This window comes from Pezoporus occidentalis, unplaced genomic scaffold, assembly GCF_034315485.1.
Source record: "Pezoporus occidentalis ecotype Australia unplaced genomic scaffold, CSIRO_AGI_Poc_V1 ctg193, whole genome shotgun sequence".
NCBI classification, from domain to species: domain Eukaryota; kingdom Metazoa; phylum Chordata; class Aves; order Psittaciformes; family Psittacidae; genus Pezoporus; species Pezoporus occidentalis.
This window is the reverse complement of record NW_026913782.1, coordinates 53,089-75,353: the sequence shown is the minus strand read 5'-3', so window position 1 is coordinate 75,353 and position 22,265 is coordinate 53,089. Positions and strand designations below refer to the sequence as shown.

General features: G+C 44.5%; 1 long non-coding RNA gene across 2 annotated transcripts in view; it reads right to left on the bottom strand.

Annotated features, from left to right (window-relative positions):
* LOC134162898 (uncharacterized) overlaps positions 1-21,928 on the bottom strand; it is a 33,706-nt gene extending 11,778 nt beyond the window's left edge. The window contains exons 1-3 of one of the 2 annotated variants that reach the window (XR_009964483.1): positions 19,255-21,928; positions 13,554-13,715; positions 9,036-9,482 (exon numbers count right to left, since the gene is read on the bottom strand). This is a non-coding gene — a long non-coding RNA (uncharacterized LOC134162898). Of the gene's footprint in view, positions 1-9,035; positions 9,483-13,553; positions 13,716-19,254 lie in introns of those variants that run through there. The other variant, XR_009964482.1, reaches the window with a different exon arrangement.
* Between the last annotated feature and the right edge of the window lie 337 nt (positions 21,929-22,265).

The window sequence follows — 22,265 nt, the reverse complement described above, 5'->3', positions numbered from 1 at the left end:
AAAAGGCCCTGTTCTCTGTTCAGTTCCATTGTTAAGGCAAACAAGCAGGTGGTCTCAGTTCATTTCAGGTCTCATTGCAGTTTCCTCATCCAAAAGCCACTTACACCAGTGCCCTTTTTGTTACCAGAGTAGGCACAGATGCCAGGAGCTGCAAGATCAGAGAGCCTTCATCTTGCTACAGGCTCTCACTTGGTCCCCATCCCTGTAGTGCCTGAGCAGAGCGATAAACCCATCTGACAGAGGGGGAATGGAAGTGATGCTCGAGTTTGGCCAGGCAGCCAGTGTGAGAGCAGGGATTGAATCTCCTCAGCCCGAGTCCAACCTTCAGCCATCCCTTCTTGTGAGGTATACATGCACTGGAGCCTCTGTGCCCCCTCCTGAAGAAACTGGGGCTGCTCCTTCCCGTAGGACAACAAGGCACAAGGAAAAGGCTATTGATTGTGGCTTTTCTAATGGAGTTTTACTTAGGGGAGCGGTGGTGGTTTTGGGTAGCTGGATTATTACAAATATTATGAACTTCAGATTAAGACAACTGCCTTTGTTTTCCTTAAAAAGATAGTGCTCAAAACCAGTGTCAATGAGATCCTATGGACCTATTGGTTTGACTGCAAGCCAGGTTCAACTCTCTGCTGGTATAAATGGGGATAAACCCAACTGCTGTCTGTAAGGTCGCCGCAAACTCCTGCTCAGGTAGCAGAAAACAAAATCCACTCCTGTTTCTGCTTTGGAATAAAGCGAAAAGGAGCATGCTTCCGAAAACATGTCATTTCCCCTGAAATCTTATGGCCAGCTACTCCAGGTTTGAGCTAGACATGTCTGAAAACCATGTTTCTGTAAGAGACTTGGACTAACAAACCAGCAATAAGATTACATGCTTTTTCTGCAGGGAAATGTTGTCTTGCCTTGGTAGTGCTCCGAGCCAGGCAGAAACAACACAGCCAGGTTAAGGCAGCGTTAGATCTGCAATAGCTACAGCCCCTCATAGGACAGTGCTTCTGCATTGGACTCAGCTCCGTGCTGATTGCACCTCTCCATCTTCCACCTTAGAGCTGAGCCTCCGAGCATGGGCTAACTTCAGTTGTGTGAGGATGCAAAAGCCCATGGAGATACATTCCTGGGCAAAAGCACAGGAAAGAAAAGCAGAAGAAGCAGGGAAACCTACTGCACACCAGAGAATAAGATGTGTACAGCAGCCTGTGCCTTCTCCCTTTCAGGCTGTTACCAACACCAAAGCATGGCTCCACCAGGCCACTGAGTACAAACCAGGAGACTGATACCTTCTGCTAGCTTCACATGGACCAGGATACAGCCACAGAGCAAGACAGTAGAGACTTAGGGGTTCAGTTTTTCCCATAGGATTGTTCTGGTCTGAGACTGTTGTGGTTTAACCCCAGCTGGTAACAAAGTACCAGGCAGTCCTACATATATAAGTATAATACATATATATTAGTATAATATAATATGTACATGTATTAGTATAATATAATAATAATTGTGATAAAGTAATCAATATAGCAAGGTAAATAACAGAGAGAGAGAAACTGGCAGAACATGAGACACTGCAAAGTCCTTGATCAGGGTAAGCTCTACCAAGCAACGACTAAACCCTCGGTGTGTTTTCAGCTGTGTTCTCACACTGAAGCCCAAACCCAGCACTGCACCAGCTGCTAGGAGCAAAATTACCTCCATCCCAGCTGAAACCAGGATAGAGATACCACAAAACAAGCTGTACTGGAGCTTAACAAAGCCCCACTGACCAAGACCAGGCAGATCCAGCAAGCCATGAGTCAGGACTCCTCAAAAGACGAGGCCAGTTTGTGGCATGTCTCCCTGTTCTTGGGGGTAGCAGCTTCAGCTCTAAAACAGATGCTCAGTGTGGTTATTCTGCTGGTAATATATTGCAGGCATGAAGGGTGCTTGGCTAACATGAAGCAGGTCTTGGCCATGAGACATTTATAGTCCAAGACTTTGATGGTGCAAGGAAGAACTGGGTACGTTTCTGGTCTAAACAGATTTCACAGCAAGGTGGAAAAGAGCGAGGGAGGCTAACAGAGTCCAAGTGAGATACTTCAGCACTTGGGAGAGGACATTCTGGTTTTATCACTCTCCATTCAAATATTCCTCTTTTCCCCTGTTTAGCCCACCCCAAAAGATCATTTCAGCCCTTATGGCTGTGGATCTGCATCCCCTCCTCTCAAGCAGCAGCAGCAGCAGGCAGCAAGGCTTGGCTATACTTACCTCTCACGTAGCATCCCCTTGTGTGGCTGTGGATGCTGATGGTCAGAAAAGCAAGAGAAAGGAGGACTAGGAGCAGCTACCAGATTTTCTTCTTTCCTCTAGTTATGCTGTTTGGTGTCATGGCTGGCTTGAGGATTACAGCAAGAAAAGCAACAGATTTTGGGGAAGAAAATGTTATAGGAGGATTAGACTGCAAAGTCCATCCAAATGGGTTATGAGCCTTATACACATACAGACACAAGCACACACACATATATATGATATAAAGCTCCCAAGCAGTCAAAAATGAGTAATAAAAGACTACTGGAAATCAGCAGAAAGGCATTTCTGAGAGCAGAAAGGCAAATGTAGGATATGCTCAGTTATTAGCAATACACAGAGACTCTCTGCAGCCCATTTCTGTACCTGGAATGGGGATAAATGGAAACATTGACTATTCCCTTTGTCAGCCTCATTTCCCAAAGTGCCCCATATTTAAAAGACAAAGGACTTGACCCCAGTGTTGGCGTAATAGAATGAACCTTGTCTCCTAGCTGGCTTTGGAAATCCTCTCTTTAGTGAGGAACTGAAAGATGCAGAGAAAAGCTCTTTTTTTTCAAGGGAGTTTGGATGCACTTAATTTAAGTGCCTGTCCCTTTTCCCCATGTTTTTTGCTTTGGTTGTTCTATCACTTAACATACATCATAGCATTAAATGAACCCTGGCCAGGTAACTGTTGCTTATTTACAAAGAGGCACAGTTCTGGTCACCACCTGCAATGTCAAGCTTCCACATAGCTCTCCGTGCAAGCCGCTTGGGAAAAGCAGCCCTACAAGCTGTCTATGCAATGCTGAAAGCCACAACACCTGTACCATATTCCTCAGAGAGCCAAGGAGCCCCAGCAGTGTCTCAGTGGTGAAGGATGCCTACCTTATCCTTGGGTTTATCCTCACAGCTTGCAGGATTGGGCATGCCATTAGATCCAGGGGCAACCTATTGATGGCTGCAGCAGCCCTCCCTCACACAGTTGGGTAGCCAGCAAAACGCAAGGGACCATGACCTACAAGCCATCTTCCCTGGCTTAAGGTTGTGTTAGTGGAGCCAGCCTGCAGTGATGGCTCACTTTTGGGCTGCACAATAGCATTGTCTGGTTCCTAAATCCCAGCAGTTATTAAAGCTTCTCTACCTGGTGGTTGTTGCTAGGCAAGAGGTACCCTGCAAGCGCTCCATCACTGAGGTCAATTAAATGCTATCCTCAAGCAAGCTGCTTTGAACTGAAGCCTGGGTGAAAACAAAGAGACAAGATTCTCGTTGTCTTCATTAAAGAATGATTCGAGATGTTGATAGCGACGAGCCTGAGTCACAGCTTTTAATTTCCTCAAAGTAAAAAGGAGGTTTGGACAATGATTGTTAGGACTAAGCAAGGACATGTAATTCTTAAAGAAAATGCATCCAATGTAAGGTACATCACTTCGCATAGTAATGCAGAAAGGTCTGCCCACCCCCTCATCCTTTGCATCACTTTTCCATCTGATTTGGGTGTCGATGTTGAATGTCACCGCTGTTCCTGCCCATGTAAATGGGGGGTCCCTAGCTGTCGCAACAGAACGAGGCACATTTCTGTTCACATTTGGGATTTACTGCAAGAGGAGGAAGATAAGAGGGTTGCTAAGGCTTGAAAGAGACAGTGAAGCAGAGAAAGCAAGAAATGGAAGGAAAAGATCGTGGGTAGGCTTAAAGGTACAGATGTTTTCTCACTGATAATAAATGTGCCAAGGGCTGAATTCATTTGAAAAGGTCATCGGAGAAAAGTCAGATCAAGCACATTTTGATGATAGAAATCCAAAGCTTTGTGCATATTCTTTCATCCTGGGTTTCTGTTGGCTCAGCCAACCAGCTTCTGGGCAAGCAGCACTGTAAAGGAGCCTGGCCCCCTTCTGCATGCAGCTCTACACATCTCCATCAGGCAGATACACAGGGGGGAAGAGACTTGCAGTGGCCAAAAGCCATCAATAACCTGGGGAACTGCTTGCCCTAGGATTGGGGAAGCACACAGGGCTCAGCTAAACCACCTGCAAGTGGGGCTGTGGTAGAGATTTCCCTCATTTCAAAGCCCCTGCGTTTCCTTTAGCCAAGCAGACACAATTGTATTTTAAAAAATTAGCATTATTCCTTTTTTTCTTGAGAAATTCCAAATCCAGGATGCCAATGCAACAGGTTTTCCTGCCTCCTTCAATCCTAGGGGTACCTAAAATGATTGTTCTAGTCAATAGTATTTTGTGTCACTGAGACAGTTTGGAGCCACTGTTACGTATCTTATTCACGTTTCATATTGAATTTATTGAACAATTTGGGCAGAAACAGATATTTAGAAAATGTCAGATCATTTTACTTTGAGTTTTTTGGGTTTCATTCTGCTGCAGCGCTGTAAAGCTGAAGAAAACAGAGGAAAAACGTTGGTGGTGTCAATTCCTTCCCCAGATTGGGCGACAGGGTGGGAAAATTCACATCTTACTACTGAGTGAATTGGAAAGTAGAACCCACGTGCCCCCTCGCTGCTGAGCCTCTCACCACCAGGTTATGGGGTTACTGGCTCAGTGTAGCTTCAAGTATTTAGGGTATATTTATATTAAAGTATTTTGGAGCTACAGCATTCGCCTCAGAGATGAGGAAGTCCAACTTTGTCCTCCCACAGCGAGGGTGCATCTCTAAATGCTAGGCTTCTGTGGGAAGGGGGGAGAAATACCATGACCACGTCAGTCTTCAATAGCATAGAATCATAAAATCATTGAATCACAGACTTACAGACTGGTTTGGGTTGGAAAGGACCTTAAGATCATCCAGTTCCAACCCCCTGCCATGGGCAGGGACACCTCACACTAGACCAGGTTGCTCCGAGCCCCTGTGTCCAACCTGGCCTTGAACACTGCCAGGGATGGGGCAGCCACAGCTTCTCTGGGCACCCTGTGCCAGTGCCTCAGCACCCTCACAGGGAAGAGCTTCTGCCTTAGATCTAACCTGAACTTCCCCTGTTTCAGTCTGAACCCATCACCTCTTGTCCTATCGCTACAGTCCCTGATGAAGAGTCCCTCTCCAGCATCCTTGTAGCCCCCTTCAGACACTGGAAGCTGCTCTGAGGTCTCCACACAGCTTCTCTTCTCCAGGCTGAACAGCCCCAGTGTTCTCAGCCTGTCTCCATACAGGAGGTGCTCCAGCCCCTGAGCATCCTCGTGGCCTCCTCTGGACTTGCTCCAACAGCTCCATGTCCTTCTTATGTTGAGGACACCCGAGCTGCACACAGTGCTGCAAGTGGGGTCTCATCCAGAACAAATACTGTGATGCTGTACCTGGATATAAATAGTTCTTGGAACTTTTTAAAGAAAAAGGAATGTCACATTTCCTCCCAGCTGCTTCCACCACCTCCTGCTCAGGCTGCAGCAGACATGAAATGCTTTATAGCTTTTCCATTTAACCTGAAACACAGTTTCTCAGCCTTTTTTTCTGTGTGAAATAAGTACTTGACTTTGGGATCAGCCCAAAAAAGGATATATCTTTATTGTTTTATAATCCTATGGCAATACGGTGCCTTATTTCATTCCCCCTCGAACAGCGTTCCACCAGGAAAAGAATAAAGCCTTATCCTTCCTTTGGTTCCTGAGCAGGCATCCTGCTCGAGATAGGAGGCAATTAGCTATTTGCCGTAGGATGGCAGCATCTTGAATCCATATTCAACCAGTGAACCATTTGTCTTTTGAAATCTACAGTCTGCACTTTCTGGATAGAGACGACTTCCCAGCCTCACACGCTGGAGTAACAGGCTGCTTCCAGTCATAGCTGCAAATACCAAATCTGCATATCAAAATGCAAAGTATTTGGATCTGTGGGCTTGGTTCTGACCCAAAAAATGCGCTTCCCCCCTCAAGTCCTCCTTCCCCTCTTCCCAGCTTGCTGTGACCATCATATAGAGGAGAAGGCATTCCCAAGTTCTTTCAACCAGTCCCAGTGCATGGCAAACGACAGCAGCATTGCCACAGGGTGCTACTTCCTGCTTCCTTTCTCAGCTGGACTTCTCCTCAGTGCTGTGGAAGCTCCCACCGGTGACATGCCGTAGGAGACCTTTAGGCTGTGGAAAAGCCTTATGCAGAAGCCGCAATTTTAGAGCCAGAAGTGTGATTTTAGAGCCATAATCAAGACATGGTTTGCTCCCAGTGCTGCCGAGCAGAAGTGACAAACGTTGCCCACAAGAGGCGATGGCAGTACGCAGTAAATCATTGGGCAGGAAAACACATGTTCGTTATGTAAGCTAAGCGACTGGCAACGCTGAATTGTCCTGCGACTGCATCTCACTCCATTTTACTGTTGGATCTTCCTGTAAGAAGAGTTAATCTACTCACATGTATCGAGATTTGCCAGGGTGTTTCAGGTTTGCTGCTGTGCCAGAGGGGCATGCGGCAATGACAGTGATTTCATCCAGCTTTAGCATGAAGTGGAACAATAGCGCTCTGGCAAGGATGCTAACTGGGGGAATCAAGTCATCACAGCATGTAATTTCTCACCCAACTTCCCTTTTTTTCCCCTCTGGACAAGCTACTTAACTGCAGTCATCTTAAGTTGCCTTATTTTCTGTGTTAGAGACAGAAATATCTGTGCCACGTTTCCATGCCTACTCATATTTACGGAGTTTGTTCTGAAATCCCGAGCTGAAAGATCCAAGGAAAGGGTTGCTAATAACGTGATAGCAAAGCAGGACACCTCCTGCATCCCTTGGTTTGTCCTGAGTCTTACCTCCCAGGAGAACAGCTGTGCAGAAAGGGAGGTCAATCAAACCCTGAAGACAAGCTAAGTGAATAGTTCGTATTTCTTATAGTCCTTAATGATGTTCAATGACATGAAATTGTTACCATGGAAACTAGTTTAACAAAGGTGTTATATGTGCTATTTCCAAGGTTTGGACAAGGCTTCTGCCTCTACCAGTGAAGTTTATTAATGGAAGGGATGACTTTTCAATGTCTTCATGGGTCAAAAAACAGCTATCTGAAAATCCACAGTACAGTAATGGGATGTTTGCCTGACTTCACTCAGAAACAACATCCATTGTCCTCAGCTCCTTGTTTTTTTAAGTAATCATTATGAATTTAAGATACTATTTGTTGAAGAGTCTTCAGGAAATGGTAGGATTGAGTACAGTTGAAACTGGACCACCTGCTTTCTATTGCTCTGCTTCAGGTTACTTTAGAACAGAAAAGATATGATTTGGGTATTCAAGATGGAGTTCTTCACTTCTGTTAGATGCTGAGAAAACAGAATATTCTGCGCCTTTAGGGGTTTGATGGTGAATCTATTCTCATTATCAAAAAACATATTTCTGTAAGGAGTCCTTCAGAATTTCATCCAGAGTTCATAGCAGACTATTTATTCTTCATAGAATATAACTCCTGTTATAGTCTATTCCTGTTCTATTCTTAATAGAATTATATCAAATAGCATGAAGAGTGAGAGAGTAGGCCTTTGGCAGTCAATAGGGTGAGATTTGCTCAAGTACTCCAAAACCAGCAGTGGCTATGAGGTAGGAGCAACGGCAAGTTCATCTGTTGTACCATGTTCCAGGCTTGCAGGAAGACTGCAGAGGCAGAGGTCTGCTAAATGGAAGATGTCTAGACATATTATACCCAAGGATGGCTGCCTTAGGAAAGCCAGCCTGCTGAAGAGACCCCCAATGACACGAATCTGAAAGTCTAGAAAATAAGATCTGCAAGGAGCAATGGAAGGATGTGTGGTTTTTAGCCAAAGAGAGCAGAGGAATGATGTAGGAGGGTCTTTGAATACTTCAAGGGTATCTAAGCAAATGTAGACACCTACTGAGTAACTACCTCACCTAGGCTTCATGGAAAGACATAATCTCTTAGAGAACCATGGAATCAGTGAGGCTGGAAAAGCCCTTTAAGCTCACCCAGTCCAACCGTTCCCAGCACTGCCAAGGCCACCACTAACCCATGGCACTGAGGCCTCGTCTCCACGCTGTGTGAACACTTGCAGGGACGGTGACTGCAGCCCTGCCCTGGGCAGCCTGTTCCAATGCCTGAGCACCCTCTGGGGAAGGAATTGTTCCTCAGCTCCATCTAAACCTGCCCTGGTGCAGCTTGAGGCCGTTTCCTCTTGTCCTGTCCCTTGTTCCTTGGGAGCAGAGACGGACCCCACCTCACTCCGTCCTCCTCTCAGGCAGTTGTAGGGAGCGATCAGGTCCCCCTGAGCCTTCTCTTCTCCAGACTGAACCCCCCAGGTCCCTCAGCCGTTCCCCATCACACTTGTGCTCCAGGCCCTGCACCAGCTCCGTTGCCCTTCTCTGGCCCCCCTCCAGCACCTCAATGTCTCTCTTGCAGTGAGGGGCCCAGAACTGAACACAGGATTTGAGGTGCAGCCTCACCAGTGCCCAGCACAGGGGCACAATCCCTGCCCTGGCCCTGCTGCCGCACTGGTGCTGATCCAGGCCAGGATGCTGGTGGCTTCTTGGCTGCCTGGGCAACAGAGCACAGATCACCCCATCCTAAAATATCCATCTAACACAGTGCTCTGACAATACCTTGCGCTTTTCACCTATAACAGTGCAAACCTGTTTCTTCCACCCAGCACTTCCAAACCGGTTCCTGCTCTCCCAACCCTAAACACTGAAGTCTGTGATCATTCTATGTATGCAAGACTGGGTGCCAGGGGCTGCTAACCCTGATAGTCCTAGTTTGCTAAGGTAAAGAGCAGACCCAGGAGCAGGCTGAACTGCTACACGCAGTTAGTGCTAGTGCCCACGTGAGAAAGACTGTCCCTGTTTCCTGCTGCCAAGTGCTGGCTCTAGGTTGTGCTTCCTATGAATCCTTTCAGGAGGAAGAAGGGAGGAAAGGAAGAGGGAGCATCACCTTGGTGAAGGACAGGTTTTCTCTCCCAGCCCAAGTTGATGGTGTGGCACAGTTGTCTGTGCAGCATCATGGGTTTGGAGATGGGAGGATGAGTGCGTGATGACCAAGTTTTGTATAATCAGAGAAAAACTACAGCTTAGCTTGTCAGAGGGTAATAAATTAAATGACTGCATCTCTCAAAATAACATCTTCTCTTCACCACATTGAGATCTGTGCCAGAGACGCTCCTTCTCCTTCTCATGTAATTCTTTATTCCAGTATTAATGATGCGAAAGGCCAGCAGCAAAATTGCCTTCCGTGCAGTGAGCTGACACACACACACACATCTCCTCCTTGTTTCTTTTCCTTTGATAATGCCTGTAACAAAAACACAGGGACCCCTGTAAGGGCTAATGACAAACAGTAATAAGGGTGCAGGCTGGAACATTATTATTGCCTTTAAAGAAAAAGCAAATGGCAACAGCTGTGTCATGAGGAAAGGAAAAAAAAACCTCTCCAGCCAGAGCAAATGGAAATGATTGCACTTTGCCCATCTCTGTTCGAAGCCACAGGACTCAAAAGGGCTAAAGGTTGGGTTTAAAGATCTCTTGATGCAGTGTAATGAAGGATACTTTCGCTGCCCAGAAACCCCAACCCCACAGCACATTTTACTTCCAGAAACACTCAGAGCCATGGCTAAGCCACCCTGCCTTTGAGGCTCTGGTAAGCTCCTGTATATTTTGGCAGATACGGTAGAAAAATACCAACCAAAAGAACAAAGAAACAGGCAGGATCAGTACACAGAAATCAGGTCAGCAAAGTGGTACTTGTAAAACACAGCGAGCCTATGTTACCCCGCCAGCACAGGCGTTAAATCAATACATGAGACGATGAGGTGTTAGCAGAGGGCAAGCAGCTATAGATATCGTCTGGTTTAATTGCATTGCTGCACCTCTGGAAGCTGTTAGAGGTGAGTAAACACGCCAGTGTAAAGGCTTAATGATGACTTACTCTGTAACGCATTCCATCTTCAGAACACCACCCGCCTGAGACATGTAGGTAAATATTAACCCTGCTCTGCAGCTGGCTTACTTACAAGCTACCAGCAGGCAGGTGATGCTGGCAGGCTGCAGAGCCTGATTTATAGCTCAGCTGTGGGGAGTCGCTCGGTTTGTCTGCACCTCAAGGTAGTCTCATGCTGTCACGAGTCCTTCTCCAGCCTGTGGATAGAGATGTGGGTAGTCAGGCAGCTCCTGTGGTGGGAGGATAATGGGTAGCTGGCTGCGGGAGCACTTCCAGCCTCCTCAGCTCTGGATTTCATGGGCAGGCAGTTTGCCCCCCTGTTTGTCAGCAATTGCTAGGGACAGCCAGGGAAAAGCTTCCTCTTATTTGGCAGAGAAAAAAAGGTCCTGACCTCATTTCCCCAGTGTAAATCAGGAGAAATGATGCTGAAACCACAGGGGTTGCAGCATTAGGGCCAGAGTGGTTACAAGGGAATCAGTTCCTCATTATTTATTGATCACACAGAGGATATGATTGTTGCTGTTACAAAGAGTTGACCAGAGAATAAAGAACTTTTCATTAAAGAAATAAATGTTGCAGATTGTTCTAGAGGATAAGGGACTGAATAACAAACGATTTATGGCTCTTTTAACATCTAATAGCATTGCAACACACAACATCTATCACTTCCTAATTCACTATAAATAGTTAAAAAGCAGGTCTTTAAAGATAAATAAGTGATACTTTCTTGACACTGGCTTATTGAAGAAACTGCTCTTGCTATCTTGGAAAAGGGATGCCCCTGGTGATCATGGATAGGTACACAAGGGCTGTGGGGTGGATGGCAGCCAGCACAGCCACATGGGAGACATGTGCTGATTATGCTGCTGGGCTGTGGCCTGAGGTGTTGACTTGTGCCTGCAGCACGTCAGGATGGGCTGGCTGAAGCTCATAATACAAAGAGGTACTCATGCTAGCGTTTCCAAAGTCTGTAGTAAAGTCACACACTTCCAACACCTTCTCACAATCATGGTCAATTCTGTGTGCTCCATGTTACCGTTCAGATACTGTGCCATTCCCCATAGAAGCCCAGTTTCCATTAATACTGCCTCCAATTGCTTCCATCCATCTCATACGTTTTTGCACTCATTTTCTGCATTTCTTACTATGCAGAAGGTAACCTGAGTACAATTTCGACCTCTCAGACAAGGCATAGCTTGTTTTCTAAATGCCATCTTCTGGGTAACGTACACAGAAGCATAACCTTATTAGACACAGTTTCTGGTTATTAAAGACGTGAAGCATTAATATCCATGCACAGGGACTCTAACTAAGCACACTGCTGAATTAGAATACCAGTCGTGTTATCACTAATCATTCAGACCTTTGGGCATCAGCAGAGCTCACCTAACAGTGTTAGAGCGAGGAATGAATTTGTCTGTGAGAAGAACAGCAGTAGTTGTTTTATCTTGCTTTCATCTTCCAAAGAAAATTCAGGTTATGCAATTAAATACACGATTAAGAATATATCTGATTCAAAACCATCATGCACCGAGCATTCTGATGAGTGAGTCAGTGAAAACAGGAAACCCTCCAAGTTGTTGTGGGGTCTAGGAGCCAGAACATCAACAGGGAAAAATAACATGGGGAAGGAAGCGTGAAACCTTGAATATGAATGGAGTACTGGTGCAGGCAGTGGCGACATTAATGCCCTTCAGCCACGACGCTTGGATTCCATTTGCTCAGCACCTTAAGGTGCAAACAACTGCAAAACATCTTACTTGGTTGAAATGCTTTGTAAAAATGCTGGCTGCCACGAGTAGGTACCAACCTGAAGACTTTGTTTTGGTGTTATGGGTGCTAAACACCCAGGGCATTCCCTGAGCAGCCACCTTTAAGAGTGGAGAAGAGCGAAAGCCAAGGCAGGATGACTGAGCTCATGGAAATGGAAGTTAGAGCAGCTCTAAGTGCCTCTTCACACCACCCCAAACACATGGTGGGTTTGCCACTGTTCCTGGAGCAGCTCTCACACCAACAGCCATGTTAGCACAAGGTGGTAACTCTCACCAAGCAGCCACAAGAGGAAAGCAGCTTCTCAGATGCTAACGGCTCATGGACCTGTGCCCACGGCTGTAGGGTTCTACCTCCGAAGAGCTTACTTGACAGTGGCGATGGTGACTGCTGCCTTCAGCCCTTGCCTTGCTCTCTCTTAGGGGTTTCACTCTCCTGCTCCCCCCGAGGAGGAGGTTCAGCTGTTTCAGCTTACTGAACTGGCATGTAACGATGCTGTGGGATGGGTTTATAAGTGGGACTTATGGGAAGCTGTGCTGCTGTGCAGTGCTTTCTATCAGTAATGCTCCTCATGTGCTCTATTCCTTTAGCATATGTCTATTTTCTTTCTTTTTTCTGAAGTAACTCAAACCTCTACATTTCAGTTCTCTGAAGTAACTCAAAATCCTATAGTAATGTATAAACTTGCACCCCTCAACACACCTACTTATTAAATTCATCGAAACCACCAAAGCTTAAATTAAGAGCAGAGGAGCTGATACATCCTCCTTCCCTTATTCTTCGTCCAGATTGGCTGCTCAATGCTTTGAACTGATGAATAAAGATCAATTCCTTAAAATCACCGCAATGAGCATTGATTTAATTCTTTTCTGAAGCCACACTCCACACTTTAGAGCAGGCAGTGCAAGGAAGCCTCCAGCACTCTCTGTTCCTGTGCTAAGTCCAAGCCTAGAAGTATTAGTATTGCCTGCAGCAAGTTTTAGCTGAATTGCTCACATATTCCATTGCTTGCTAAATAACCGCAGCTAGAAACATGCTGAGCAAAACCAGACAGTGCAGCAGCTGTAGGAAATAAAGGCAAGAAAATGAAGATGGTCAAAGGGAAAGAACATTTTGGACCTTTTAAACCCTAATATATGAGGCAGAGTAATAGAGAGGTGAAGTATGCTTGTGTCATTGAGGGAGTCAGAGTGGGAGTTTGAAAATGGTTTATGTGCACTGGCATGAGAAATTGGTTTTGTGATGAATGTGGGATTGGAATATAAAAAGAGGTAGATAAAGCATAACAATTATTTGTCAAGTAATAGCACACAACATGTGCTTGGGTGCTTGCTGTGAATGCTTTCTGTTGCTGTAGTCCTCAGCACTGAGGCTTCTGGTATTTTGAATACATTAAAGAAATGTATTAACTCTTTGATGTTTTCCAGCTTAAGAGCACTCTGAATATTGTTGTTAGAAACTGGGATTTTAAGTAGGGGTTTTTGTCAGAAATATCATCAATATTATTCATCTTTTTATATGTAACAGAAGAAAGAGATCAATAGAGACAACTTGATAGCCATGGAGATACAAAAGACAGTGAACTATCATCTGAATCACACACAGTTTGATGGAATTAACTGGAGGATTTTCCCAAAGTGACCCTGTTCCAGTCACACAGTTACACTGGGGCTGTCCTCATGGCCATCAGCAGGAGTTACGTGCACAGATAATGGTTCTTGGGTTAGTTTTTGAAGAGCTGGATCGCTCAGCATCTGTGCTTCAGGGACTTTGTTTTTCTTACACAGGTAAAGCCACTGGTTTCTGCTTCACTGTGCTCTGCACATGTAAGAAAACAGATTAGCAAATGCTGTTTTCTTCTGTACTTTATGTGGGAGTAAATCTCTGACCCATTCCACCCACAACACTTCAGTTAGCATTGGGCAGCACCATTATCCATCTTACCGGCTGAATTCAGGGAACTCAAAGTCGTCACAGGCATGAAGCATTCCACATGTAGGAGGAAAGTAAGAGCTGTCTTAACCCAGCACGAGCTGGTGCTTGTAAGTGTTATGATGGCAGTGTCAGGGGGAGAGGATATGAGTCCCTTTCAGAACTGGAGATAAGTGGCATTTTGGAGGATGAGTTTCGTCATGGGCAATCTGCTTTCCCATCAGGGTAGCTAAGGCAAACTCTATGGATTACACATTATATGCAGGGCAAAGGAGCATTCCCAGGTTATCTACAACAATTCCTAGTCAAACTCTGAAAAAAGATAATAAAGCAACCTAAAAAGGCCTCAGTAAAGCTGAGTATTAGTTAAAGACATCGCTACAAGGCTCATACAGAATCTCAGAAGGCTTTGGGTTGGAAGGGACCTTAAAGCCCATGTAGATCCAACCCCCTGCCTCTGGCAGGGACATCTTCCACTAGACCAGGTTGATCCAAGCCCTGTCCAACCTGGCCTTGAACACTGCCAGGTATGGGGCATTTACCACTTCTCTGGGCACCCTGTGCCAGCAGCTCAGAACCCACACAGGGAAGACCTTCTTCCTTACATCTAACCTATACACAGGCATTCCTGAATAGCTCAGTTAAAGCTCTTTTCTGTTCAAAAAGGCTTTCAGGCTAAAACCTCATTTATTTCCTAAATTGTGAATGTGGTTTTCCTAAGCTGCCCTACAAGGAAGTCTTGCAGTATTCTGTGGAGCTGTGGAGCACTGCATGGGCATGGAGTGTAGTCAACGGAGGGCAAGAGGAACTCGAGGTCTGCTGGTGGTGCTCCTCTCCAGAAGCTGCCACCAGTCCAGCTTTGGTGAGAAACTGCTGCTTGTGTGAACCTGATGTAAACTTGTTCACAGTAATATCCACCATAGCTGTGCTTCCAGGGCAGCAGGAAAGGTCATGTGCGGCCAGGGGAGAGCACAGAGGCATAAGGCATCTGTCTTCATGCTCCTAACACCATACGAATAGATAGTGGGGATTGGGGTGCCATGGGAAATCACCGTGTCGGGGAAGGGATGGGGTGTTGCATGTAAACATCATGCCTCAAAGTGGGTTTCTCTGGGTTAAGAAAATGATGTGACCCTGCATCATTAAGCGCTTTACTTGTCCTGGAGGAAATGAAGAGATCTCAGGAATTCACAGTAAGTATTGCCCGAAGCAAGTAGTTTCCAGTATCCGTTTAGAAGCAACTACATTTCTGGCATAATTAGGCACAGCTCATATTCCCCAGAGAAAATGTGCTAAAACACGCAGTGCAAGAAAATAAATGAAGTAGCCCTATGATTAAATCTCCACCAGCTCCCTCCGCAGCAATTTCTTCATATATTCACCTTCTAGAAAGTATTTCTTACACCCTGGGGGATTCTTTTGGATTAATGAGAATCTCTTCCAGGAACATTCATCATTTAGTAATGATTTGTTTTTAATACATCAGCTCACAGCAGCACCTTTCAATGGGAAAAGCAGTTCCAGAGAACAGATATTGCCTGGCTAAATCGTGGGCAAAATTGTGCGGAATACTTTAATTTAACAACACAAGGCTCAAACCATACCCTGAAGTGCAAAAAAGAACCCATAATGAATAAAATAATGTTCACGTTCTGCATTTTTTATTGTGCTTCACATGCCATATGGGATTTAGCTCATGAATCCTTTCCCTACCAGTATGGGAAGAGTAAATATTATTTCCTCCACAGGCAGACACAGACATGTTTTCAGAGGGCTTGAGCCTCATAAACTGTGACCTGTACACGTTTATCAGCTTATAAAAGCAGGGCTGCAGTGAGCTGCCCTGGCCACTCAGCCATTTACTACTAAAGCCAGGTTGCTACTAGACCAGCACTTGAAACATCTGCTACGTCCTCTGCTTGCACAGCCTTTCCATGTGCCATCATCCAGGGCCTTCCGTTTCTGCATTACCTTAACTGAAAAGTAATGTTTCGGACCCAGGAGTTGCATACCTGAGCTGAGTGTAACTTTAAACACTGATTCCTAAATGAGATCATTGCTCCTCTGACTGTGCAGAGGTTGCCAAGGTGTGAGACATCTACCTTTGGTTAGCAAAGGCAGGGTGAGACGCATCCCAACATTTTGATCAAGGATATGTGGGAAAGGTGGCATGTGAGGGCTCCCACGATCCATGAGATAGGGTTTTGGGCAGGCACATGAGTAGAGGGTTATTCACACACAGGACTTTAAGGAATTAAGGAGGAAGGAAGCTCTTCAAATGCATCAATTTCTCATTTAGCAGGTGAAGACAGTAGTTTAGGGCCCCTGCTCTATGCCTGGGGCAGGGTGTGGAAGAAGTCCTGACTACAGGACATAGGTTAGGTGTCCTATAGGGTGAGACAGAGACAACTTTGCACTTGGGTTTTGCCATCAGCACAAGGTTTCCTTTGTCTTATAGGTACCACAGACCAAAGGCTTGAGAGGTACAGTCTGAATGGGTGGAAAGCAGAGTGGAAAAGCAGAAGAAACTGGTAGCACAGTTTCCTGGAATACTTTCTTATAGGTTGATAATAAAGATGTACTTGTGGGAAAGAGAAGTGAGAAATCTACAGACAGAAAATGTCAAGATAAAAACATGCTATGGAAAGAGAGAAGGGAAGAGGGAGATAGTAAGAAAGAACAAAGCTGAAAATGATTGCTTTTCAGTGACAGAAGACAAACGGCGTGAAGCTTTGGAGACAATGAAGACAGGGACTAAAAAGGAAAATGATGTAGGTAGTCTTTAAAATGTATGAGTGAGAGAGTACTGGCAAGACAGATAAGAATGCTATAAGCAGCATACCAGCATGTAGTCTTGTTAACAGCAGTGGCCCAGCCTGGGAAATACAGTCATACCAGCATTACTTCAGTTCAGCTGAAAAGCTTTAATGCAGTTGTGATGAACATTCGTGTGCCGGACAACGAGAAACGGGCATTTGACACAGATCACAGAAAGATAGGGTGGAAGATCCATATCCATCCCATAAAAACAGCTTTTAGCATGCTTTCCTTACAACCTTGGAGAACATCTGAAGCAAAATCAGTGTATGCAGTGTATGCAGGAGAGTGCCATGCCGTTTCATTGCTTGGTTTCCAGCAACATGTAGAGTGATTCCTTTTCTCTTTTTGTTTATGGTATAGAGGTTCCACTTCAATTTTTCCCAAGCCTCCCATGTCTTCCCAGGCTCTCATTCTCTTTTGCCTTCACTTTTGCCATTTGGCACCAAAACTGCAATCGACTATTCAAGCAAAGCACTAAAAAATTTGATTGAATGTGAAGTACGGAATCAAGTCCCTAATTCATCTCGTGTCAGCTTTCTTTTTTCTCTATGATCTTAATCACTGCCTTTTTCCTAGTTGATACTTAGCAACTTCATCGCAGAATGTGCTGGCACATTTCATCTCTTTTATGCTTTTTCTATGTCTTTTGTTGCCGTTATTCCTCCGTGCTCTTCTTCTGTAGCTCCGTTTTAACCACTTTATGTTGCTTAGCAACACCCAGAATGACACCAACAAGGAAAGGTCCCACTGCTTCTAGCGAGTGTCACCACAAAAGGGACAAAAATACAGTTTAACTTCACACTCCCAGTGAATTCACTTCCTTGTAACGGCATCGATGTCAAATCCATGTCTCATTAATCAAATGTTTTCCTATGACAGCTAGGAACAAGACGAACACACAGCAGCACAGTGTTTCATAGGATATTTGGATCTTCCCGTTCTGCTCTGACATTGTTAACTTGTGGAGATAATAAGCAAGCTAAAATAAGAGATAAGGTTTTGGATCCTGGCTGTCCCAACATGCAGATCCAGAGACTCTGATTATCACATAAATGATCAAGTTTGGATCCATATCTTGGAAGACGTTTGTATTGTGACAATGTGGGCACAAATGTAATGAAACACCATCCTGATATATCCAATCAATAACTTTAATATCCCAAATTTTCTTTGCTTTCTCCCTTGGCATAAGAGAATAGGAACAAAAAAAGGGCTAAGCTACTTCTTCAATTGTTTGGGGGTTTTCTAATTTACAATTGTTTGGGGCAATTTGTTGGATGAGAATCACTATGAAGGTGGGACAAGAAACACAGAGCCTCATCCGTCACAACCTGTTATCAGCTCTAAATCATGGAAGAGATTTATTTTCCCCATAAAATCACTTTTGCAAGACGAAACACTCAAACACACTTCTGATCTTGATTGAAATGTTCTGCTTTTGAGGGGAGAAGTGGAAAGCGATGGTTCGGTTTTAAAAGGTGTTTTTATGAATCAGTTACTGGCTACAAAGACTTTTGATGTTTGGAAGTCTGAATATGTTTGAGATTTGATATTTACACAGTTACTAAAAATGTTTTTTGAAAAATCAAGACCTTTCTCTGAACTATGTTTTAAAAAATCACATTTATTCAGTAAAATTCAATAAAAATAAGTGGCATTTTCACACTAGCATCAGAACGAAGCGAATTCCCAGACTAGCAAGGACTTACATTGGAGTGAGAAATCCTGGCTTTGGCTTTATAAGCTGCGTGTATAAATACCAGAGAGGAACAAGAATGTGATACCTACTCTTATATCTAGATAGAGATTCTTTGATCTTCAGTCATACAAAACTTCAATTACCTATTTGATTTCACTGGGCTTTTGTTCAGCCCCTGGGATCACGTAATGTCAGCCCTGGAGATACTTTTATTCAGCAAGTGAAGGTCACAATGAGTAATAATTACTCAGCCAACTAAGTCTTTTAATAAGGTTTTTCTAGGGCCTGGTTCAGTAGCCCTTACTCATATTGAGGGTTATTCACTGCACAAACATTGCTGCTGTTGCAGTCGTATTAATCATCGAAAGCACTAAAAGGACTAAGTCCTGAATAAGTAACAACTCTCACATTAATCCACGTATGGCAATTTTGCCCCAAACACTTCTACTTTCTGACATATGAAACTGCTATTTATTATTGATAACCTATCTAACAACAGTGTGCTGATGTAATATGCAATTATGATCATAAAGTGCTACTTTTGAATATATTTATTATGGGAAGCAATGTGGCACCAAGTAACAGCAACACTGTTTGCATGCTAAAACTACATATTTGTCGGTATACTTTTGCTTCTAATACATCTATAGATCATAACAAAGAAAATAACGTGAAGGAGATTCAATTCTGAGGTCTGAATATACAGAAAGAATATATGCCAACCTAACACTAGCACTTTACAACAGTCTCTCTCTGGAAAGAGTTCCTGGTTTCTGGAATGAAACGAAAGAAGTAAAAATCTGTAATATAGTTGCACTACATAAAAAGGAAATCAAGCAAGTGCCCCTGTTTCTAAGTACTCTTTGCTTTCCAACAACGTACATAAATAAAGTCAGGATCACTTACCAGGGAACACGATCCACCAAATAGTGAAGGAAAACCAGTGTTATGCAGTAGGACTTGTTTCTCACCATCCTTTTCCTCCCTTTTGTTTTGACATAGTTCTACACAGTAAGTCCTCTTGTACAGATGTACGCACATATAAGCATAAATGTACTTACATATAAGTGTAAATATGCCCTCCCTAATAATATGAAGGGTTATATATGGTGACTAACCTGCTCTCGTGCTGACCCTGCTACCAACTGGTTTTAGGAATAAATCCAAATGAATACAAAAGGCTTAGAATCATCCCCAGCAAAGCAAGCTCCACCGCCAGTCCAAAAGCAAAGAAAGAAGACACTTTGGTCTCTGAAGTTGGCATCTAAAACCAGCTGGGGTACAGACACATCGCTCCACATCGTGCTGGGCTTGACTCTCCTGGATTTGATTCAGATGCAATCCCCATGGATGTGGGCGAAAACTGTGTGCACCTTTTGTTACTCAAAATTATCAGTTACTTAAAGTCATAGCAGCAGCCACAGCTATGGGAGCAGGGTTACCGACGTTAGGTATTATAGCAACTCACAGTCTGCATAATGCATTTCCACTCTCTGTTCTTTACAGGAGAAACCCTGCTGCCTCCTCACTGAAACCAGAGGGTTCAGGGAGTTGGGTCCAAGCTCAGCCCTGTAGATCAGGTAATATCTGTGCCCTTCACTGAACCTTAAATGCCTCTTTAAAGCACAAAAACATGGACCATCCTCTCCCTGCAAAGCGAACATCCCTAGGCCGATGGTTACTGTGATCTAAGGAAGCACCTTCCCTAGCTTAGAAGTGCTCTTTGCACATTGAGTCTGAGCTCAGCATACCCTGAAAACATTGCAGTTTGTTGTATTCTGGATGAGATTTGCCTTTTAGGTTTCTTGCTTGTCTGTTCAATTCCATCCCTGTGTTTTAAACATTCCACATTTTAGCAGATTCTTAATAGTAAGCTCCACTTACAAGGGTACTTACAGGAGACCTACGAGCAAACCTCTCTATCTGTCCCTTCTATCACGCTGTTTAAGTGAAGTAGCAAACTATTCTGAGCGTGGCACTGTCTGTTTGCAGGGTTTGTATTCAAGCTGGTGCCGTTAGAAGTTGGAAGACACAAACCATGTTGTACCAGTTTTGGTGTGCCAGCTGAGAGGTGTCTGCAAGAACTGCAAATAATAACCCTTTAATAACTGAAGCTGCCTGTTTCAGACAGCAGCAGCACTCTCTTGACCAGATGACCTGTGGAGGGTCCTTCCAATCCAAACTGTTCTATGATTCTTGCTTATGTTGATGCAATACAGGAAACAGACAGCACGTCCCTAGTGAAACTAGGAGAAGCAAAACAGAGATCCCAACCTTGAGTTTAAGCACAGGCTCCCTGCTCGCAATGCACTGGAAAGGCAGCAAAACCTCCAGCAATTGTTAACCCTCTGTCTAAATGGATCTCATCCAAAAAAAAGAAACACTGTCCCTAAGTACATCTTCATTTAAAAGATCAAATCCTTCCTAGCATGGCAGCTCCTCTGAGGTTTATTCCACATGTAGAGCAATTCTCTTAGCATGTCTGTGCATAGAAGGACTTGCACGAGGTGGAAACAACGCTATGTTCTTCACATCAAGGAAAGAAAAACAGGGCTCTGTAAGCTAAGTGTACGAGGGAAGGTCCCCTTTGGATCAACAGGTCAGATGGACACTTCTCATGGTGACTGGATCCTCTACTTTCTGATAGCAACACTACTGCAGTGTTCACTCAAGTGGTGCGCCCATTAAGAATAATAGGAAAAACAGTGGGTGCAGAGGGAGGTAGCCTGGTAACATGGATCATTTTATCATCTTGATTTATTTCTGCTGTTTGTCCATCTTTTTCTCTCTGCATTATTTTTTTTCCAGATAGCACACACATAAAACATGCATTTATTTTATTTTGTTCTCAATTAAAAAAATAGGAATCCTAAGAATTTAATCCTTGCAGACACTTCATCCAGTCATTTCCACCAGTCCATAGGGAAGAAAACATTACAAATACATCGAATTAGCCTCATGTGAGCTTGTGTATTCCTAACAAATTAAATACATTGGTCTTAACAAAGGAATGAGTTCCTATTGTAAATCTTTCTCATTTAGCTCATGTTTTGCTTTGGAACTTCAGCTGGACTAACGATATCTAAGGCAAATAGAACAACTTCTCATCAGGCTAAACAGTTGGAGGTATACAACAAATGATATCTCAGGCTGTGCAGCTGTCTGCTCTGACAAGAGAGAAGAAACCTTGCACATCTTTCTTCCTTGCACACTTGCACAGCTCCTGATCAACACCTCCTGCCTTCTTTCCACCCTACAGGCTTTCGGTGAGCAACCCCATGATGAAAGAGAGGTGTGATATTGCCATGCCTCCAACAGATACACTGCATCCGAGTTGTTTTTCATAGAATCCCAGAATGGTTTGGGTTGGAAAGGACCTTAAGCTCATCCAGATCCAACCCCCTGCCATGGGCAGGGACACCTCACACCAGACCAGGTTGCTCCAAGCCCCTGTGTCCAACCTGGCCTTGAACACTGCCAGGGATGGGGCAGCCACAGCTTCTCTGGGCACCCTGTGCCAGCGCCTCAGCACCCTCACAGGGCAGAATTTCTTCCTTATATTCAACCTGAACTTCCCCTGTTTCAGAACCCATCACCCCTTGTCCTATTGCTACAGTCCCTGATGAAGAGTCCCTCTCCAGCATTCTTGTAGCCCCCTTCAGACACTGGAAGCTGCTCTGAGGTCTCCACGCAGCTTCTCTTCTCCAGGCTGAACAGCCCCAGCGTTCTCCCGTATTTTTGAGGGACACACTCTGTGGAAATCAATGACTTGCCCCCACACTGAAGCCATCCCACCAAGGAGAAAGCCATACTCTGTGGAGCTCTGTGACGTAAATCACCTTGGAAGGTGTCTGCACAGACGTGCTCTGCATTGCACACCACACAACCTGGATACAGGCGTATAGACCTCAACCTAC